The sequence below is a fragment of the Typopeltis vanoorti genome, chromosome 17 (genome assembly GCF_054136105.1).
Source record: "Typopeltis vanoorti isolate ZY-2024b chromosome 17, IOZ_Tvanoo_1.0, whole genome shotgun sequence".
In the NCBI taxonomy this organism is placed as follows: domain Eukaryota; kingdom Metazoa; phylum Arthropoda; class Arachnida; order Uropygi; family Thelyphonidae; genus Typopeltis; species Typopeltis vanoorti.
In genome coordinates this window covers 33,455,258-33,477,123 of record NC_143565.1, presented here as the reverse complement: position 1 = coordinate 33,477,123, position 21,866 = coordinate 33,455,258, and the positions used below count along the sequence as shown (strand labels likewise).

At 37.1% G+C, this 21,866-nt stretch overlaps 1 protein-coding gene across 2 annotated transcripts in view; it reads right to left on the bottom strand.

The window, feature by feature from the left end:
• The window catches only part of iPLA2-VIA (calcium-independent phospholipase A2 VIA), a 369,611-nt gene that overhangs the window by 281,745 nt on the left and 66,000 nt on the right, over nucleotides 1–21,866 (bottom strand). The window lies entirely within an intron of this gene.

Genomic DNA, 21,866 nt, shown 5'->3' with positions numbered 1-21,866 from the left:
GAGAAGAGTTGAGAAGGAGGGCCATAATTGCAAATGACTTTATGTGCAGGTAATGCAGGAGGAGTGGTGTGGAGTGAGTTTGATGGGTGAAAGGACTTATACAAGATGGATGGTTTGCATCTGAATGGATTTGGTGTGCAGAGACTGGAAAAAGTGTTGCTGAATGAAGTGAAAGTGGATGTGGAGAATCAGGGAAACTAGAGCTATTATGGGGGGGGGAGTGGATATGAAGGCATCAGTGAGGCAGTTGAGTGTAAGAAAGTGTATAATATGCCTGGGCTAGTAGGAAGGACAAAAAAATCAGAATGGGATAGTTAGTAGAAGGCATCAAGATAGGGGTCGGACTAACAGGCTTCTGCATTTCATGTATACTAATGCCAGGAGCATTAGGAACAAAAAGGAATAATTTTTGTCCTTGGTTGGCTCTTAATGGCCACAGGTTATTGGCATTAGTAAGACATGGCTGATAGAAGATGATATAGCTAGTGGGATAGAATGGGAAGGGTATAGTTTGTTCGGGAGGGACAGAGAGAAAAGAATGGGGAGAGGAGTGTTATTGATGATAGCTGATGAACTGCAGCCAAGGAGAATAGAAGTAGAACTGCAGGATAGAGAAAAGAGCACATTTGAGGCTATTTGGTGTGAGATTGTGACTAGCAGAACAAAATATACAGATGGGTGTTGCTATAGACCATGTGATGGAATAGATGGTGGAGATAGTATGCATATACAAATAGACGCAACGAGTGGAAGGAAGGTAATTATTATGGGGCATTTCAACTATGGTAACATTGATTGGAAGGAGGAGAAAACACATGGGAAGGAGGAATTGGATTTTATGCAGTTATTAAGAAATAACTACCTGGGACAGCATGTAATGGAATATACTAGGGGTTCCAGAGTGCTTGACCTAGTAATTGCATCTGAGAATTTGACTGTAATGAATATGACCACGGAGTCACCAACTGGTGAGAGTGATCATAAGGTGTGATCATAAAGTGATCACCTGGGAGGTGACTAAATGTGTGGAACTTTCAATTAAGAAAGGGTACATGTGGAATTACCAAGCTGGTAAGTATGACGACCTTAGGAGATTGCTTGGTTCAGTGCCATGGCATGTAAAACAGCAAGGGCTGGAGATTGATAGTGCATGGGAAGTTGTAAAGGAGCGTTTGAAGGAGGTAATGGATGAATAACACCATTAAGCTTGAGCTGCAAAAAAAGAAACAACTGTGGAGGTAATTTAAGGAGAAAGGTGACCTGCAGGCACACAAACAGTATAAAGCACAGGCTAGAAGGGTAACGAGTGTGGTAAGAAAAGCAAAAGCAGATTATGAAAGAAAATTAGCCACGCAAGCTAAAGAGAATCCCAAACAGTTTTTTCGATATGCTGCAAGTAAAAGAAAAAATGTATACAGAAGAATGGTTTTAAGGAATGCCAATGTAGGAAGGTAACTGAATTAGTTGATATAGTGGAATTACTGAGCGAGCACTTTGCAAGAGTATATCATCTGGGTGGTGATATTGCAGGAATGAAGGAACCAATAGCTTATACAGGATTGAGGTGAATGAAATGGAGGTGTATAGTATATTACAAAACCTTAATATGAATAGATCTGTGGAATTGGATGGTATACCAGCTCGGGTTTTACGTGAAGCAGCAAAAGAATTGTCAGTACTTGACCACTTTGTTTAATTTGAGTCTCGGGTCTGGGTTAGTCCCGAGGGGGTGGAAAGTGGGAAAATAGTACCACTGCATAAAGGAGGTTCCAAGACTGCTGTTGCAAATTACCAACCAATCAGCATATTAGGAGTCGTTGTCAGCTTTCTGCAGAAAGAAGTAAAGAAAAAATACAGGGATGAATAGATGATAATGGGATACTGTATGGGGAACAGCATGGTTTTGTGAAGGGTAGTTCATGCCTCAGTAACTTGCTCACGATTTATAACACAGTGACAGTTGAACTGGATAAGGGTAATGGGTTTACAGCTTACGACTGCTGCACCTTGCTAAGGCCTTTGACAGGATACCACATGAATTCTAATCAGTAAACTGCAGCATATGGGGATGGATATAAGGTTGGTGAGATGGACAGGAGGGTGGTTCATGAAGAGATATCACAGAGTAGTTTATTCAGGAGTAGAGTCCAAAGCACGGCCGGTGACTAATGGTGGTGTGCCGCAGGGTTCTGTTCTTGGACCACTACTATTTAATTTCTTCATTAACGATATAGGAAAGGATCTGAGAGGAACTATCGATCTTCTGCATTTCATGTATACTAATGCCAGGAGTATTAGGAACAAGAAGGAAGAATTTTTGGACTTGGTTGGCTCTTCCAGGCCACAGGTTATTGGCATTAGTGAAACATGGCTGACAGAAGATGATATATCTAGTAGGATAGAATTTAATGGGTATAGTGTGTTCAGAAGGAAGAGGGAGAATACAATGGGGGGAGGAGTGTTATTGATGATAGCTGGTGAACTGCAGCCAAGGAGAATAGAAGTAGAACTGCAGGATAGAGAAAAGAGCACATTTGAGGGTATTTGGTGTGAGATTAGCAGAACAAAATATACAGTTGGGTGCTGCTATAGACCAGGTGATGGAATAGATGGTGGAGATAGTATCCATAAGCAAATAGAAGCAATGAGTGGAAGGAGTGTAATTATTATGGGGGATTTCAACTATGGTAACATTGACTGGAGGGAGAAGAGGACACATGGGAGGAAGGAATTGGATTTTATGCAATTATTAAGAGATAACTACCTGGGACAACATGTAATGGAATATACTAGGGGTTCCAGAGTGCTTGACCTAGTAATTGCATGGTGAGAGTAATCATAAGGTGTGATCATAAAGTGATCACATGGGAGGTATTTAAATGTGTGGAATTTTCAATTAAGAAAGGGTACATGTGGAATTAACGGGCTGGTAAGTATGATGAGCTTAGGAGATTGCTTGGTTCAGTGCCAGGACATGTAAAACTGCAAGGGCTGGATGTTAATAGTGCATAGGAGGTGGTTAAGGAGTGTTTGCGGGAGGTAATGGCTGACTGTATACCTAGAGTCCAAATAGTAAATCAAGTAGGAATTAAATGGATGAATAACACCACTAAGCTTGAGCTGCAAAAAAAAAAACAACTGTGGTGGATGGAATTTAAGGAGAAAGGTGACCTGCAGGCACAGGAACGGTATAAAGCGCAGACCAGAAGGGTAACGAGTGTGGTAAGAAAAGCAAAAGCAGATTATGAAAGAAAATTAACCATGCAGGCTAAAGAGAATCCCAAACAGTTTTTTTCGATATGTTGCAAGTAAAAGAAAAAATGTATACGGCAGAATGATTTTAAAGAATGCCGATGGTAGGGAGGTAACTAAATTAGTTGATATAGTGGAATTACTGAGTGAGCACTTTGCAAGAGTATATCATCCAGGTGGTGATATTGTAGGAATGAAGAAACCAACAGCTTATATGGGAATTGTGGTGAATTAAGTGGAGGTGAATAAGTCTATTACAAAACCTCAATGTGAATACATCTGTGGGATTGGATAGTATACTACCTCGTGTCGTACGTGAAGTGGCAAAATAATTGTCAGTGCCCTTCACCATTTTGTTTAATTTCAATCTTGGGTCTCGATTAGTCCCGAGGAGGTGGAAAGAGGGGAAAATAGTTCCACTGCAGCTGAAAATTACTGACCGATCAGCACATCAGGAGTTGTTGTCAAGGTCTTGGAGAAAGTAGTCAATTGGAAAATACAGGAATGGATAGATGAAAATGGGATACTGTATGGGGGACAGCATGGTTTTGCGAAGGGTAGATCATGCCTCAGTAACTTGCTCACATTTTATAACACAGTGATGGCTAAATGAACTGGATAAGGGTAATGGGTTTACAGTGATTCTACTGGACCTTGCTAAAGCCTTTGAAAGGATACCACATGGAATTCTAATCAGGCATATGGGGATGGATATAGGGTTGGTGAGATGGATAGGAGAGTGGTTGATGGAGAGATATCAGAGAATAGTTTATTCATAACTGGTAATTAGTTTACGGAATTAACAACGCATATAAAGTATATTAATTAAAGGTAACTTTAATGAATAACTTCTATATTTCGGCAATGTCACATTGCCATCTTCAGGAATATAAAGATATGGTATGTGCACTCAGGAACTAACATAAAGCAAATGAGGAAGAAAGCAAGAAACTAATATTGTTCCTAAAGTCCTAATGGTGCCCTCTTGCGGGCTAATTTGGTAGTCTTGGCAGTTGGGCTGAAGTTCTCATAATGAAAGTCTCCCAAATTTGGGGCAGTTTCATGCACCCAAATTTGTTGAGGTTAGGAACGTTTTTTAGAGCTGCTGAAGATTCTTTGAATAATCTTTCATATTTAAACTTGCTGCGATAAATTATTTTTGTTTTCTTCCAACAAATTTTATGGTGGGTATCTAAGGCATGGTCTGCTAGCCCAGAGCGGCTGTACTGGTTAAACCGGATGTAGTCTTGGTGTTCTGAAATCCTGATATTTGTTGTTCTGCCTGTTTGGCCAAAGTAGGGCAATTTGCAGCTGCAAGGGACCTGGTATACACCAGGCAGGTCTAGGGGAAGTGGTTGGTCTTTGGTGGAGCGGATAAGGGATGCCAACTTTTTATATGGTCTGTAACAGGAAGTAAGGTCATATTTTTTGAGGATATTGGTTATTTTCTCAGAGGTGCCCTGGATGTAGGGGATGGTGATAAACTTGGTGTAATCTTTATTGTGGAGGGGGGTTGTGGTTTACAGGTTTTAGTATTTTTTGGATTTTTTTGGGGTTATAGCCATTGGCTAAGAAAGTGTTGAGGATGTGGTTTAGTTCAATAGTCAGGGCCTTGTCAGCTGAGCAGATTAATTTTTCCCTGTTATATAGTGTTTTTATCACCCCATATTGTTGTGAGGGGGGGGGGGATTGCTGGTGAATGTATATGCCAGTGTAGGTGAGTTTTCTGTAAACAGAGAAAACCAAAGATCCATCAAGCTGGCGGGTGATTAAAGTGTCTAGGAAGGGGAGGGTGTTGTTTTCCTCTTTTTCTAAGGTGAAATGGACTCTGGGGTGTTGGTTGTTTAAGTGTGCTAGGAAGGAGTGGAGTGTGTCTGAGCCATGTGGCAAAATAGCAAACACATCATCCACATAACGAAGCCAAATAGTGGGTTTTTGTGGGGCGGAGTTTAAGGCTTTCTCTTCAAATGTCTCCATAAAGAAATTGGCCAAGGGTGCGGAAAGTGGTGAACCCATGGCTGTCCCCTCTATCTGTTTGTAGAACTTTCCTTGCCAAACGAAATAGCCTGAGTTCATTGTGAACTGAAATAGGGCTGAGATATCGGGAGGAAACTTGGCTTGGATGAGCTCCAGGGTTTCTTTGAGTAGGACATTAGTGAATAGGGAGGAGACATCAAAACTGACCATTATGTCAGTGTGTTGGAGTGTGAGGTTTTCTATACTGGCTTTAAAGTGGGCTGAGTTTTTTATGTGTGATGGTGTGTTGCCAGTGTAGTGTGTGAGAGTTTTGGCTAAATGTTTGGCTAATTTATATGTGGGGGAATCAATGCCATCCACTATGGGATGCAATGGCACATTTTGTTTATGTATTTTTGGGAGTCCATATAATCGGGGGGGGTCTAGAGTTATAAGGTTTAAGTTTGTTGGTGACTTCCACAGGCCAAGAAGTGACTTTCTTAAGGAGTCTGTGGATAGTTCTAATCTGAGAGCTGGTCGGATTATATTCAATGGGGAGGTAAGTAGTACGGTCTAGTACTAAAGAATTTAGCTTACCTTTGTAGTCTTTTTGATTGAGTACCACAGTGTCGCTTCCCTTATCAGCTTTGGTGATTACTATTTTTTTGTTGTTTTTCAATTCTTGTAGGGCTGTATATTCGTTTTTGGATAAGTTGGATTTTGGAGGTTTGGCTTTAGTAAGAACACCGACTACATCCAGTCTTACGTTGTTGGCGATGTGGTTAGGCAGGTTGCGAATTCCACGCTCTATTTGGATCATGATTTCTTCAGCAGGTATCCTTTTAGGAGCTAGGGCGAAATTGTGACCACGTGAAAGTGAGGTGAGTGCTTCAGGCTTTAAAACTGCCGACGAGAGGTTGACTACAGTGTTGCGTGGTGGCTGGGGTATGGAAGTAGAAGTCTTGGTCAGGTTTTCGTATTTTTTCACGTGCCGACTACGTATTTTTTCGAATTCCTTTCTTGCCGATGCGCATGAGATGTCATGAAGTATAGACCATAGATCAAGGCCGAGTGTATTCGAAAGCTCTTCCTCTAGCTCCCGTAAGGTTTTGTTTTCATCGGCAAGGAGAACGCGGTTCGCGGTAATTTGTTCTCTTAACAGGGCGAAGCTAGTGCAGTTATAAATGCGTCGAGCTTTTAATTTAATTAATATACTTTATATGTGTTGTTAAATCCGTAAACTAATTACCAGTTATGTCTAACCAACGTATGAGTCTTGCTACTAGAATCATGATCATCCACGGAGATGCAATCGCACGAAAGGCCTGTCAATACGGCAAACTGAGGTTGAAGATATCGAGGCAAATAAATCGTCTAACATTCCTAAAACGCTGCCGGGATAACAAAGTGATCCCTAATTGTGTCAAATTGAAGCACCGTTTTACTTCCGAGAAAGCACGACGCATTTATAACCGCACTAGCTTCGCCCTGTTAAGAGAACAAATTACCGCGATGCGCGTTCTCCTTGCCGATGAAAACAAAACCTTACGGGCACTAGAGGAAGAGCTTTCGAATACACTCGGCCTTGATCTATGGTCTATACTTCATGACATCTCATGCGCATCGGCAAGAAAGGAATTCGAAAAAATACATAGTCGGCATGTGAAAAAATACGAAAACCTGACAAAGACTTCTACTTCCATACCCCAGCCACCACGCAACACTGTAGTCAACCTCTCGTCGGCAGTTTTAAAGCCTGAAGCACTCACCGCACTTTCACGTGGTCACAATTTCGCCCTAGCTCCTAAAAGGATACCTGCTGAAGAAATCATGATCCAAATAGAGCGTGGAATTCGCAACCTGCCTAACCATTTCGCCAAAATACACAAAGATTATTGAAGAAAAAATGAAAGAGTTTGAGAACAGGAACCAAACCTTGGTTTAGTTCTTGAAGTTTTCTTGAAGGCTTACCATTCAGTGCCAAGCCTTCAAGAAAACACCGATTGATTCAGCCAGAGAGGCATGTGGTGAGGTTGTCTGCAAGGATAGAAAAATCAGAACTCCGTGGTCGACACAGGAAGTTAAAGTGGCAGTGAAGGAAAAGAAGAAAGCATATCAAATGTTTCTGTCAAATGAGTCAGCTTGTGCTCTTAGAGAATATAGAGACAAATGCAAGAATGCTAAACACTGTGTAAAACTAGCTAAACAAAAGTCATGGCAGGACTTTGGCAAGAATATAGAAAATAAATATCAAGAAGGTGGCAAAATATTCTGGAGGTTGTTGAAGAAGCTTAGGAATGGAGGAAAGAGTGCTGTAAAAGGAGTTAGAGATGATACAGGTGACATAAAAACTGGAATAAAAGATATCCTTGAAGTATGGAGTAATTACTTTGAAAAACTGCTAAATGAAGTTTTTTTTCTACTTCAAGTATGGAATACATATCCATACTTGAAGTAGAAAAAGCCATCAAAGGCTTGAAATGTGGAAAGGCAGCTGGAGTAGATGATATTCGACCAGAAATGCTGAAGTATGGTGGTATAAGAGTCTTACAGTGGCTGCACTGCATAGTTCAGAAAGCCTGGACAGAGGGACGAATTCCCGATGATTGGAGTAGAGCTCTCATAGTACCCATATATAAAAAGGGAAATAAAACTGAATGTGAGAATTACAGAGGTATTTCCCTACTGAGTGTTCCTGCCAAAATCTATGCAAGTATACTTGAGAAATGGTTGAGAAGAATTGTGGAAGAAAAGCTTGGTGAAGAACAAGCTGGATTCAGGCCAAACAGAGGCTGTCAGGATCAGATCTTCACTTTACAACAAATAGTCGAGAAAGCATGGGAATATAACAAAGATCTGTATTTAAGTTTTGTTGATTTGGAAAAGGCATATGATAAGGTGCCACGAGAGAAGTTATTCAATACGCTGCAGTTATATGGTGTCAATGGGGCATTATATCAAGCAATACTTAGTCTTTATTTGAGTTGTAAGTCAGCAGTTAGAATTGAAGGAAGTACAGGAAGATGGTTCAATGTTAAATCTGGTGTGAGACAAGGATGTACATTATCCCCTCTGTTATTCATTATCTATATGGATCACATTATGAAGGAAAGTGGTATTAAACATGATATCAAAATTGGAGATGTTAATGTCAGCTCTTTGCTTTATGCGGATGATGTTATACTTCTAAATAAATCCGCTACAAGTCTGCAAGATTCTCTGACTAAATTGAATAGCTGTTGTAATAGATATGGTATGAAGGTCAGCAATAAAAAGACAAAGACAATGAAAATAGTCAGAATCATTGAAAATGTCAACTGTGTTGTGAATGGAGAACCTGTGGAACAAGTAAAAGATTTCAGCTACTTAGGCATGATTTTTAGTGAAGATGGTAAATTAAATATGGAAATAGACAACAGAATCAGCAAAGCTGGTATGGTGGGAAGTCAATTGAATAAATTCATATGGAATAAGAGATAAATTAGTCGGAACACTAAATTAGCTGTATACAAGACAGTGTTCAAACCAGTTTTAACTTATGGATCTGTGAGCTGGGTCAGAAGTAAAACACTTGACCAAAGACTAGAGACCGCAGATATGAGAGTTCTGAGAAAGATTAGAGGCATGAACAGATGGCATCAATGGCAATATCATATTAAAAATGAGGATATTAGGAAAGACCTTGACATTGTCAGCATCTAGGAATGCGTTAGCAGAGCTAATTTCAGGTGATATGGTCACTTAAATAGAATGGGAGAGGAAAGATTAGCAAAACAAGTGTTCTCTGCCAGGTTGGCAGGAAAACGACCCAGAGGAAGACCAAGATATAGGTGGATTGATATGGTACAAAGTGCCTTAGACGATAGAAATATAAGATCTGATAATGTTGGAGTCTTGACAAGTAACAGACTGATTTGGAGGAAAATTGTAGATAGGAAGTTAGTAATGATATAATTTTTTCATGTAGTACTATCATATCCTGTACACCCCTTGTGAGTACATGGCAGGAATTTGATGATGATGATTATTTTGGTTATAACTGACTTTTCAATATCGACTGACAGATCATTAATATGTCTACTCATAGTATCATTTGATAATGGAATCTTCTTTATTTCTTCTTCTGCCTCAGTACCAAAAATTGTTCTCACAATTGCTGAACAGGCCGGACGAATCAAGGTTTCGCCAATAGTATGAGGCTTCATTTCCTTCACAATTATTTCAGCGAATAAATAACTCACTTCTTGAACTCGGTCGGAAATTGTAAACTTTCTTACAAAACTTTTACTTTGTTTTTCTTTTAATCTTATTAACTCTTTGAAATATTCAGGATTTTTATTCGACAAGTTGTCATGTTTTGTGGAGAAATGTCGCAATAATTTGCTAGGAACCATAACCTCATTTGATAGAACTAAACCACACAAAATACACTTAGGCCTGGGAATTAATTTATCACCACACCACGTACATCCCATTTTTAGATAGCTCTCTTGATATAAACGAGTTTTTACATTATTTTTTATTGTTCCCTTTTTACATGAACTTATTCTTTCTGTTTCTTTTGTTTCAGTGCTTTTTTGTTGCTGAACGTTAAAAATAGTCAAATCTTCATTAATGCAAGTATCAGTTTTTGATAATTTATTAGTGCGAATTGGTTCATTAGCTTTGCTACAAGTAGACATTTCTTGATCGTCAGAATCTTCACTTCTTTTTTTAAGGAAAAAATTATTCATGATTTTGAAGGGCATATGTAACTTGAATATTTTATTTTAAAATTTATTTCAAATAAATAATTTTTTTTCCAAATGGAAAAAGGAAAAACATTTGTTTACGAAGTCTCTCGTTATAGTTGGAATATATAACAATAAGAAAAACCTCTACTCACTGAATTTAACGACTTTAATATTGTACTCCATTTATTCTCACCGATGACAAAAGACTCATGATTTTTGTTTAGGGGAAATGATCATGTATAATACTTGCCACACTGAACAGAGAAATACTAAAACAGACAGCAGGACAATTAACCTTTCATTTTCCCCTGTATTTATGTGCAGTCACATATCTAGTTACTACGACAAGCTGTGATCTAATGAAATCCCAGGATATAATAAAAGAGTGATACAAAAAATGATAATTTTTATATACGCTTCATCCATTAAAATCAAAATATATAATTTTTTTGTTTTTGATTTAGTTATTTGTGGCAATTGAATATTTTGCTTTTTTCAAATAAATGATTCAAAATTTCGCAGCACCCTTGTGGCATACTTGCAGCACCCTAGGGTGCCGCAAGTGTGCCACAAAATTTCACCTAGGTAAAATTTTGATCTGAATTAAAGACGAGATCATCTGTAAGGAAAACTAGTTAAGAAAAGATCCAAGTTGTTGATGAGCAGAGAGGAGTGTTGGGAATTCTGGTTGGGAGATGAACAATTTGTTTTAGGTCATTGCTTACAGCAAATACCTCAAATTCTCTTCCTGCTTATTCAGAGGAGCTGGCAAAAGGGATCCAGTTAGAGCTGTGGACATTAAAGTCACTGAGAATGATGACTTCAATATTTAGATAGTGGGTTGCAGGAAATTAACTTAAAGATAAGAAGTCATAAAGGCTATAACGATTTTCTTACTAGGAGAGCGGCTGAGACAGTAGATGAGTGATGCATAATGCAGCAAGGAAATCTTAAGCAACAGGTAAAAAGGGATGATTCCATATTAGGCATCCTCAGGCAAGGAATATCAGATCACAAAAGCACAGATACCACCCATATGGAGGAAGGAATCACAGAATGTAGTTTGGACAGATTATATGTTTGTTGTTGATGTGGTAGTAAATTTAAGATTTCATCAAAAACAAAATAGTAGGTTTGGGTGTCTGCAGGTGAGAGTACACATCATTTAGGTTGGCACTTATACCACAAATGCTTTCCCAGCATTTGTGGTATAAACACCACAAGAAATTTTTTTTAAGGTTTCTTTTTGAGTTTTTTATTTAGGGAGGAATTTTTGAGGAAGTTTTTTTTTTTTTTTAATTTCGAATACAATGGCACTATATTTATTTAGGCTTACTGTCATGTTAGTATTTAGAAGTAAAGAGAAAATGAACAGTGGAACATAATGTGGGAGGAAATAGACTCAGGCATATTGTCCATACAGAGTACATCTAGTCTCCATGTCATAATGTGGCTTCAACAGCATGCCTCTCACATCCCACTATATGACTTCCTTCCAGAGATGATGTGCCGAAATAGATGGTAGCAAGATTATACAGCAGCTGAGCAATCTGGTTTGGTCCTGTACAACCAGGTCCTGTTTGGTCTGGCAACTGGCATGCAAAACTGCTTTACTATTGAAGACAGGAGAGGTTCTGAATTTCCATAACATGTTAGAAAATTGGAAGGTGACAGAAACTAGAACCACCTACTCTCAGGACCAAATATAGCAACAGCCACTTCCAGTCCTTCAATGAGTAAGGTTTTTCATCAGCCAAAGCAGGTCATCTACCACCCAGCAGGTCTAGCTAGCATAAAATAAAATAAAAAATTATGAAAAAATATTTTAAAAAGAATTTAAGACTTTAGCCCACCCACAGTACTAACATACCATAGGCTTTCATAGGAGGGAGTCACAAATAAATCATTGAAATCTGATTCAATGTCCATTCCAAAGTATATAGGAAGTTGTTATCTACTATAGAATACATGGAATTGCCATCTTTGGAATAACATATTTTCAAAATTATGTTTATTAAAACTATTACATATATACCGTATCTAACGACAACAAAAGATTGTACAAATAATTAATATATTACATTTATAAATCACTGAATCAGAGTAATTAAATAACGTAACAAAATAATATCACATATAAAATTAAAGTTTTATATGACTTGATATTTAAATTTTTATCTGTATAGAGCAATATACAACCTTTGTTTGTATATATATAACTACTGCACAAAACATGAACATATGGTAATCCTGCAACAATATGTTACTCACTATGTGATTTGGTCACTACTGTTCCATTCACTCATTCATTATTCTAAACAGTATATTTCCGCATTCTATGCTACACTGAGTAAAGAGTAGGAATTTAAATTATGTCATGTGCACACCACATTACATATTTCCCATGCAAGTGTGGAGTTAAATGATCAAAGAATGGAGACAACAGATAAGTCAGTTTTGAGAAATATTAGGGGGAATGAACAGAAGGTATCAATGAATGAATGAACAGAATCATTAAAAATGATGATTAGGAAGAAACTTGTCACTCTTAGTATTCAAGCGCGTACAAGCAGAGCTAAATTCAGGGGATGGTGGTGTCATTTAAACAGAACGAGAAAGGAAAGTTATCAAAACATGTCTTTTACTGTCCTTTACTTGCTAGAAAAGACCTGCAAGGAAGAAATTGTAAGCAGGCTATAATAAAGCAAGAAGTGCCTTCAAAGATAAAAATGTAAGATATGACAATACTGCAGTACTGACAGATAACAGATGAATTTGGAGGATAACTGTCAAGTTAGTAATGATGCAAATTTTCAAGTGGTACTATCATAATTTCCTATACATCCCTTTAGAGTGACATACTATTCAACTTCCTATCTATTATAACACCAAAAGAAGATACTCTAACAGAAATAGAAATGGAAGGATACAGTATTTTTCTTGTGAGTTTCCATGCATTGTCAATATCTTTTCCACTCAGCTCATCTACCTAAAGTATTGATGCTAACTGACTATAGCGCCTCCTATAATCACCTGCTTTATACTTCCACATATATCCATTTTTGGCAGAGATCTTTTCTTGTTTCATCACTTCCCAAATAAGTACCTCAAGATCACTCTCACCAACCAGCAGCAGTGTCAAACTTTATTAACAACTACATGTTGCAAAGTTATCACAAACTCCAAAACATTAAATGCTTCTTAAGATATTTAACTTTCAGAAATTCCACAAACTCACTTTCCTTGTTCCCATACACTACTATTCCTTTCCTGTAATTAAAGTCACCCATCAGCATCACCTTCTTTTTACATGCCCAACTAATTTGCCTAAACATTTCACAATAAGTATTTTCTGTATTCCCTGGCCTATAACAGCATCCTATCAAATATGCTAACCTTTTATTTCAACTTCACAACCTCAAAATCTGTTCATGCACTATCAACTTCCACACTTCACAGACACAATTCCTCTGCAATCATTAACATCATTCCCCACCTCTCCTGTTTTCAGATTTCTATTCTTCCATAAAATTATATATTCTTCTATTTTTATTCCCAACACCACATCCTCCTCAAACAACCAAGTTTCACTTATTCCAATTATCTTTGGTCATACTGACTCAATCAATGCAACAAACTCAGCTCTCTTGTTTCAAATATTTCTTACATTTGTGTACAAACATAACTCAAACTCCCTGCATGTTTGAGGTCATTCTACCAACACCAACATTCTCTATTATAGCTGCTATACCACACCTCTCTCTTTAGTCTGACCACTCTCATTCTTCTGATACTGACTCTGATTTCCATTTCTATCTGTCCCATCCTCATGTCTTTATTCATTCCATCATTTGTACTGCTGCAACTTCAACCTCATATTCATCTTCCTCCTGCCATACAGTTTTATTTGTGCAATTCTGCTTCACAAGTAGACTGATCATTTACTGGATTAATTTCTTGACTCTGTGTCTTCTTAGATAACAATAGACTTTCTAAACGTCCAACACCAAACCTATTCAAGTGTAATCCGTCAGCTTTAAACGATTCCAACTTCCTTTTAAATTCGCTCTAAAGGTTCACAAATTGAACCCCTATACCTCACACAACTCAGCCATCTTAGTATTCCTTATTTCTACTCTCCTTCTTGCAACATGCCTATGACTTTCCCAACAACACGATTCTTCTTTACCTGCTGCAACAACTTCCTCAAGTAAATTAAAGATGCCAAGAAATTATATTCTTGGTTTAATCCTCTATCCAAGTGTAAGCAAACATAGTTTGCACCTGAAGTAATTTTAGGACTGGGCAACTCATATATAGAAGCTAATGACTTCACATCACTTGCCTTAGTATCCCATAATGCAAAGCACATATCCTTATGGATAAGTATAATGCTATGCATTATGTTCACTACCCTTATGGGAAGAGTCACTGGGTAGCGACTCTTCTCATAATGAACATCATTATACATGTCCGTAAGGATATGTGCTTTGCATTATGGGATACTAAGGCAAGTGATGTGAAGTCATTAGCTTCTATATACAAGTTGCCTTGTCCTGAAATTACTTCAGGCACAAACTTTCTTTTCTTACAACTTGGATAAAGGATTAAACCAAGACTATAATTTCTTGGCATCTTTAATTTATAGTATAACCAAGTGGAAAAACTTCCAACTTCCTCAAGTCTTTATCAACATTCTTTTTCTCCCCAACTAAGTCATTTGTGCCCATGACTACCACTAGTTTTGATGCCTGGTCTTACCTTTTCTGCAACACATCAGTTATTTGCTTCACTGTTCCACCAGGAAAACATGTTTTGTGCACTTTATTTGTAATCACACCTCTAATAATCGAGTCCCACAGAAACATCAAAATAAGGAAATGGTCAACGAAACTTCTCTCTGTCTATGGTCTCACAGAAGGTTCTTTTAAGGAAGAAGTTGAGTCATTAGAGCACACGGCTGACATAAAGAAAATGGAACGATTGATTCTTGTTGGAGATGTAAACAGGAGAGTAAGAAATAAATTAGCAAGGCTAATAAAAATGGTAAGAATCTATTGGACTTCTGCTGAGAACCAGGAATAGTCATTACTAACACCATGTTCCAACATAAAGATGTGCACAAGTTCACATGGCAAGAAGATACATGAAATAAGAAAAGTCTCATTTGCTGTGTCATTGTTGATAGTGATATCTTCATGCTGGTTCAGGATACAAGAGTGTACAGAGGATATGAAATTGGAAGTGACCATCACTGAGTTCTAAGTATAATAAAAATGAATATCACATTGAAAAAAAAAAAAAAGAAAAGAAAAAGAAAAGTATGTAAGAAAATTTCAAAAATAATTAAAATTGAGCAGCTTTTACAAGTAAACTGTAGACTAAACTGTACATTGAATTAAATATACTAAACTGTATATAAAATTGAGCAGCTTTTACAAGTAAACTGTAGACTAAACTGCACAAACATTATTGAAGAAAATATGAAACAGTTTGAAAACAAGATCCAAATCTTGGAATTTCAGTGGAAACTCTGAAAAACACATTGATTGATTCATCTAGGGAAGCATGTGGCTATGTAATCTGTAAGGATAGAAAAATAAGAACACCATGGGTATAGGATGTTAAAAAAAGCAGTCCTGGAAAAGAAGAAAGCATGCTAAAAATTCCTAGCAAATAAGTCGGCAGATGCCCTATGTGGTAAAGTAGCTGAAGGAAAGTCATTAGAAGACTTTGGTAAGAATGTAGAAGATAAATATCAGGAAGGTGGGAAAATGTTCTGAAGGCTATTGAAAAAGCTTAGAATGAAGGAAAGAGTACTAGTAAAGGAATCAAATATGATGAAGGTGACAGTAAAACTGAAGATAAGGATATCCTAATTGTCTGGAGTAATTACTTTGAAAGAATGCTAAATAAAACAAACACTGACAGAACAGCAGTTTGAAAATTTCCAAGAAGAATGGAAACAGGAGTATGTATCAGTTCAAGAGGTAGAAAAAGCCATCAAAAACTAGAAAAGTTGGAATAGATGATATTTGACCAGAAAAGCTCAAATATGAAAGTATAGAAGTTTTACAGCAGCTGCACTGCATAATTCAGAGGGCCTCTTTAGATGATTGAATTCCAGATGATTAGAGTAAAGCTCTCATAATTTGCATCTATAAAAAAGGAAAGAAAGCTGAATGTGAAAATTATAGAGGAATTTCTCTACTAAATATCCCATATAAGATTATTATTTTTATGGCTATTATAGCCTGTTTTTGTTTAGGAGTTTTCCTTATTTTAAATGCATTGGCTTTTTAACTCAAGAAATTTTTAGGGCATTACAAGTGTATTTTAAAGGAAAATATAGCAGAATAATTGCGGAAAAAAAATTTTGTACGTACCTTGTTTAGATGCTAGAATGTCTTCATTCTCCATACTTCTGCTGTTAGGCTGTTAAGAAGGGGGGGGGTTGGGAAAAAAGTGGGGGGGAGAGTGTTTGACGCAAGGCGGGAAGAATCATTTGAAAACCCGGGTTTTTTTTTAAATAATATATATATATATTATTATACTTAAGCACTTCTTTGGGGAAGGGTTTTTATGGGAAACTGGGGTGGGGGGGAGCGTTAACGGGGTGTGAGCCATTTCGATTGTGTGACCGTCATCGGAACATTTTTGGGATGAGTGTAGGGCTATGTCATGACCGCATGTTGTATCTGCCAAAAAAAAGCATTTGTTGTCACTTATTGGTCAGAGAGGTGACCTGATTTGTAAGTTGTGGATATATAAGATTTAAGATATAAGATTTAAGTTCCATATAAGATTTATGGAAACAATCTTGAAAAGAGGTTAAGAAAAATTCTGGATGAGAAACTTGAAGAAAAGCAAGCTAGGTTCAAGACCAATGGAGGTCAAGATCAGATTTTCAATTTATGACATATAGTTCAAAAATTTTGGGAATGTGACAGTACTTAAGTTTTGTAGATCTGGAAAATGCATATGACAAGGTGACTAAAGAAAAGCTTTTCAAAACACTATAATTTTATAGATAAATTACATTGGGTAAATGGGACATTATATAAATCGATACAATCCATAGTCTATATTAAGTTATAAGTCAGTAGTTAGAATGAATGGAAATACAGGAGGATGTTTGATATAAAATTATTATTATTATACGGGCCCATCCATGGAGTCCGAAGACCCATCACAGGAGACCCAATCTATCCAAATAATCTATCATACCTCTACTTGAACCCATTAACAGACAAACCACTCACAACTGACTCTGGCAACTCATTCCAATTATTCAGAACTCCCTAAGCAAAAAATCTAATCCTCACATCCCTACTAACCACACCTTTATTCGACTTCCAAGATTGATCCTTTGTTCTTGTTCCTAAAGCGAAGTGCTGAAACATTTCCTATGCATCTATCCCATAAAATCTTTTAAGCAACTTAAATGTTTCTGTCATATCCCCTTTTTTTCTTCTATCAACCAACTTCTGCAATCCACACACCTTCAATCTATCCTCATAAGGAATGTTCCGCAGGCCACTCACCATCTTGGTCACTTGCCTCTGAATCCTCTCCACCACTTCTTCATCCCCAAGAAACCCAGGGAACCAGATTTAAGCACAGTAATCCAGATGTGGGCATATCAAGCCTTATAAAGAGGAATAACAACTTCCTTATCACTACTTGTTAATTTGTTCTTCAATAGCCAAGTAATCTTATGGGCTACCTCAGCAAACTTAGCAATATGTCCTCTAAACTTTAACTCTCTGTCTGTCACCATCCCTAAATCTCTAGCTTCATCTATTTCCTAGAATACGGTGCCATCAATGTGATACATGGTTTGTAATCTATTTATCCCAAAATGCACATAACTTTACATTTCTCGACATTAAACTGACACCCATTAACTTTTGCCCATACCGACAGCATATTTAAATCATCCCGTAAGCCATCCACATCACGTTGATTAACGATTATCTACCTAATTTTGTATCATCAGCAAACAACTGAATATTTCCTTCAGGTTATTTCCTATATCATTTATGTACAAAATAAACAGCAATGGTCCCAGCACTCAACTTTGCGGCACATCACTAGTCACCTGTTTTTGCCTCGATTCTGCCCCTCCGTATGTCACTTTTTGATATCTGTCCAGCAGCCATCCTCTTATTCACTTAACCAGTGTCATATACATCCCCATTTATTCTAATTTGCATAACAGAGTTCCATGTGGTATTCTGCCAAATGTCTTTGCAAAATCCAGCAAAATCATTGTGTAGCCATTTCCTTTATCCAACTCAGCTGTTACTCTATTATAAAAAGTTAGTAAATTACTAAGGCATGACCGACCCTTCACAAATCCATGTTGACCTCATACAGTATCATATTTTTATCTACCCATTCTTGAATTCTCCTTTTTAACAATTTTTCTAGTACTTTTGCCACCTCGCATAAGATACTGATTGGTCTGTAATTTGCTACTGCAGTCTTAGAACGTCCCTTATGCAAAGGAATTATTTTGCTCTCTTTCCATTCCCTTGGAACTCTACAAGAGCTGACACTTAAATTTAAAAGGCACTGCCAGTTCCCTTGCACATTCTCACAAAACCCTAGTTGAAATCCCATCTAATCACACAGCTGTATTTACATTGAGATTCTGCAATATCCTAAGAACCTCCAATTCATCCAACTCTTCCCACAGAGATGGATAGGATTTTGTGATTAGACACTAGAGTAAGCAATGCTAGCATTCTGGGGAGCTAGTTGAATAAATTTATATGGAATAAGGGAGAAAGTAGCCAAAATCAGGGATAAAACAAGAATGCACATTATCTCTACTCTTATTCATCATCAATATGGATTGGTTATGAAAGAAAGTGACTTTAAACCTGATATTAGAATCAGAGAAAGTTTATTTTTCACTTGGTTAGAGTATAATAAATTTAGTTTAATCATTTATCCAAGTGTGAGCAAACAAAGTTTGCGTCTGAAAGTATCTTCAGGACTGGGGTAGGGTGGTACAACACCAGGGCAACTCCTTGCAAAGGTGGAGCAAGCTACCAACACTCCTATCTCAGTATCTCCCATAATGCAAAACACATCTCCTTGCAGATATGTCTAATGTTATGCATTAAGGGAAGGGCCACTACCCAGACTAGTTTCGACCTTTATTGAGGTCTCTTCAGTGGGAGCCAGGCCCAAGTGGAGATACCAAGCAGAAGCATTAGCAGGTCATCTCTACCTATAGGAGTTGCCAAATGGTGTGCCACCCTTTTTTAATAAATTACTCTGGATTTAGAGAAAGATGTTGAAAGTTTATTTTTCACTTGGTTAGAGTATAATAAATTTAGTTTAATCCTTTATCCAAGTGTGAGCAAACAAAGTTTGTGCCTGAAAGTAAGCCTGAAAATACTTTCAGGCGCAAACTTTGTTTGCTCACACTTGGATAAAGGATTAAACTAAATTTATTATACTCTAACCAAGTGAAAAATAAACTTTCAACATCATTCTCTAAATCCAGAGTAATTTATTAAAAAAGGGTGGCACACCATTTGGCAACTCCTATAGGTAGAGATGACCTGCTAATGCTTCTGCCTGGTATCTCCACTTGGGCCTGGCTCCCACTGAAGAGACCTCAATAAAGGTAGTGGCCCTTCCCTTAATGCATAACATTAGACATATCCACAAGGAGATGTGTTCTGCATTATGGGAGATACTGAGATAGGAGTGTTGGTAGCTTGCTCCACCTTTGCAAGGAGTTTCCCTGGTGTTGTACCACCTTACCCCAGTCCTGAAGATACTTTCAGGCGCAAACTTTGTTTGCTTGCACTTGGATAAAGGATTAAACTAAATTTATTATTAGAATTAGAGATATCAAATTCAGCTCCTCGTTTAATGCAGATGATGTTGTATTTCTAAAAAAATCGAGTGCAAGTTGAAGGATTCTCCAACTAAACTGAATAACAGCTGTAACAAATTTGGCATGAAAATTAGGCAATAAAAGAACCAAAACTATGAAAATAGCAAACTTCAGCTGCATTCTCAATGGAGAATCTGTAGAACGAGTAAAATATTTGAGCTATATAGGCACAATTTTTAATGAACATAACAAATTAAATTTGGGATTAGATACCAGAAAAAGCAATGCTAGTGGGGAACTAGCTGAAAAAATTTATATGCAATAAGGGAGAAATTAGCCAAAACATGAACCTAGCCGTATACAAGACAGCATTCAAATCAGTTTTAAACCAGTTGGGTTAGAAATAAGAACTCGATCAGAGATCAGAGACCATAGTTATGAGAGTTATGAGAAGAATTAGGGGCCTGAACAGACGACAGGGGAAAGGTTAGCAAAACAGATCTGTGATTCTAAGATGACAGGAAAGAGAAGCCAGAGAAATCAATCCATCAAGATCTAGATGGATTCGTTCAGTCAGAAGAACAAAATTTTAGATACAATATTGAGATGCTGACAAGTAATAGACTAATTTTCAGGAGGGTACATATCAGGAAATTGATGATAATGATGATGCTGATCTTAAAGCTTTATAATAGATAGTGTAATGCTTCGAGATCAGTATCCTATGTGTAACAGGTAAATTTTTGTGTTGAATGCCAAAAATCCCAATTATTCCAAATTTAGGTTAATAAGGTTCCATTAAACCTGATCTCAAAATTGGGGGTGTTAATCTCAGCTCTTTGCTTTATGGGGATGATGTTATACCTCAAAATAAATCCACTACAAGTCTGCAAGATTCCCTGACTAAATTGAATAACTGTTGTAATAGATATGGTATGAAGGTCAGCATTAAAAAGACAAAGACAATGAAAACAGTCAGAAACATTGAAAATATCAACTGCATTGCAAATGGAGAACTCATAGAATAAATAAAACATTTCAGCTACTTAGGCACGATTTTTAGCGAAGATTGTAAATTAAATATGGAAATAGACAACAGAATCAACAAAGCTGGTATGGTAGGAAGTCAACTGAATAAATTTATATCAAATAAGAGAGAAATTAGCCAAAACACTAAATTAGCTGTATACAAGACAGTGTTCAAACCAATTTTAACTTATGGATCTGAGAGCTGGGTTAGAAGTAAAACACTTGACCAAAGACTAGAAACCGCAGATATGAGAGTCCTGAGAAAGATTAGGGGCATGAACAGGTGGCATCAATAGCAATATCATATTAAAAATGAGGATATTAGGAAAGAACTTGATATTGTCAGCATCCAGGAATGCATTAACAGAGCTAATCTCAGATGGTATGGTCACTTAAGCAGAATGGGAGAGGAAAGATTAGCAAAACAAGTGTTTTCTGCAGGTTGGCAGGAAAAAGATCTAGGGGAAGACCAAGATATAGGTGGATTGATACAGTAAAAAGTGCCTTAGAAGACAGAAATATAAGACCTAATAATATTGGAGTCTTTACAGGTAACAGACTGATTTAGAGGAAAATTACAGATAGGAAGTTAGTAATGGTATAAATTTTTCATGTAGTACTATCATATCCTGTACACACCCCCTTGAGGGTATATATCAGGAAGTTGATGAATGATGAGGATCCATTAGAAAAATGAATAAGACATATGTTCATTTTGCAAATAAAAGTTGAATGGTTGATAAAGATACACTAGAACTGAATATAATAAAGGGACATTTTGCAAATTAAAGTTTTTATGTAAACAAACATTACCTTTCTTGAGTTATATTTTCCCACATTGGTTGCCTGAAAACCGATTCTCTATGCAGAGTCATAATCCCTTACATTGCTAGAATCTCATAACCAATTTTGTAGATCCTTTAAAAAAGATAACCTTATGTCTATTTTCTTTCCATTTCCTCCATGTTTACTTCCCATCAAATAAAATCTTCTCTTTCCCTCCCAATGTTTACCAGATTTGTTACAATTGCCTTCTC